This window comes from Echinops telfairi, unplaced genomic scaffold (genome assembly GCF_000313985.2).
Source record: "Echinops telfairi isolate 266 unplaced genomic scaffold, ASM31398v2 ScPeMD7_7469;HRSCAF=8507_1, whole genome shotgun sequence".
NCBI lineage: Eukaryota > Metazoa > Chordata > Mammalia > Afrosoricida > Tenrecidae > Echinops > Echinops telfairi.
Genome location: NW_022111373.1, coordinates 9,627,441 through 9,629,405, shown reverse-complemented (window position 1 = coordinate 9,629,405; position 1,965 = coordinate 9,627,441).

The following is a 1,965-nucleotide window of genomic DNA, read 5'->3' as shown; positions in this document are numbered from 1 at the left end:
AGCAGTAGGGATCATGGATAACTTCTCAGGGAGGAAGGATAAAACTAGAATAAAAGAACAAGAGGTGACTAGGATGCTAGCCATGCTTTCTAATTTGTAAGTAGGGGTCACATAGTATTGTTCACTTGATAAAAATTCATGGATCTTCTACACTTGTGAGTTGTGTGCCTTTCTGAAAATATGTATCATTATACTACAATTTTTTAAAAGTTTACTTCAAATAGAAAATATGGTTTAGGTTAGATTGTTAGCCCCTGTGACTTGTACACAATACATTTTTAAAAACTTTTTGGTTATGGATAATGATACGACTTACACCAGTAAATACTAAGTTCACAATCCTAGTATATTTCAAGATCCAAAAAATCATTAATTACCATTTAACTAAGACTAGCACTAGGGAAGGGGGCACTACTAGTGCAATAGGCTAAGCATTTTGGCTATTAACCCCAAGCGGGTAGTTCAAATCTATCAGCTGCCCCTTGGGAGAAAGATGTGTTATCTGCTTCCATAAAATCTTACAGCTTTGGAAATCCTACCAATCCTTTCTATTCTGTCCCAGGGTAACTATGAGTCAGATTTGCCTCAATGGCAGTGGGTTTGGCTTGGTTTTAGGGCACTAAGAATCTCCCTGGTAGCAGTTTATATGTAAGTAGGCTTCAAAATGTTTGTGGAAAAATTGCATTTAAAAAATATCTTCCACACGGTAACAAACTAAGAGGGAGGAGGGGAGAGAGAGAGAACCACATCTGTCCTACTACCAAGGCCAAGGGCAGAGGATGACACTCCTGCTCAGAGCAGCCAAGGCATAGAGAAGACCATAGGACTGGCCCCCCACCATGAGACAGGACATTCCCTCACTGACCCACAGCGCTGCAGGGGACAGCTCTGGAGACACAGTGGGAGAACTGTGCCTGGTCTGACAGCCCACCCCAACCCTCAACACGACCACTGCAGCAAACCGTGAAGGGAGCCCAGCAGAGGAGCAAGGGGAGCAGAGCAAAGAAGTCCTGAGGAATCCTGAAAATAGACCAGACTTGGAGAACAGAGCTCCGCGCCTCATCAGACTCAATCAGAAAACATACCTAAGGGTCAGCAGACAGACCTGGAACTATGCCTAGGCCCTTTTGTTTCTTCTTCTTTTTCATGTCTATCTATATAAGATAGGCAAGATAAACAATCCCAAGGAGAAACAACAGGACCAATAGTCCCGGCAGAACAGGGAAGAGGGGGAGGTGAGAGAAAGGGAAGGGGGAGCCAACAAACCCAGGGACAAGGGAACAAGAGATCTAAAATGTATGGCCAGGAGGGTATGGAACGTCTGGTGGGGTTTGATCAAGTGCAATGTAACTGAGAGGAATTACTGAGAGTGGGAAAGGAGAAACAAATGGAAATAGAGGAAAGAACTAGGAGACAAAAGACAGTTATAGAGGTATAAATATAAGCATGTACATATATAAAGCTATTAATACATAATGATAGGTAAATAAGTCGATGTACATATATTTATAGGCTAAGTATCAATGAAGAAGACCAACATTGGGCCTCTACTCAAGTCTTCCCCCTCAATGCAAGAACACTATGTTCTAATAACCTCGCATTCTGTGACGCTCACCTTCCTGACACGATCACTGAAGTCAAAGTGGGTGCATAAGCTAATGTGGTGAAAGAAAGCTGAAAGTGCCCAGCTATTAGAAGATATACCATCTGGGGTCTTAAAGGCTTGAAATTAAACAAGCAGCCATCTAGCAGGGAAGCAACAAAGCCCACATGGAAAAAGCACACCAACCTGTGTGATCACGAGGTGTCAATGGGATCAGGTACCAGGCATTAGAAGACCCATACACACAACCATAGCAATGCAAATGAGGGGGGTCAGAGTAGAGACCCAAAGTCCATCTATAGACAATTGGACGTCCTCTCACAGAAGAGACACAGGAAAGGACGAGCCAACCAGGGTGCAAT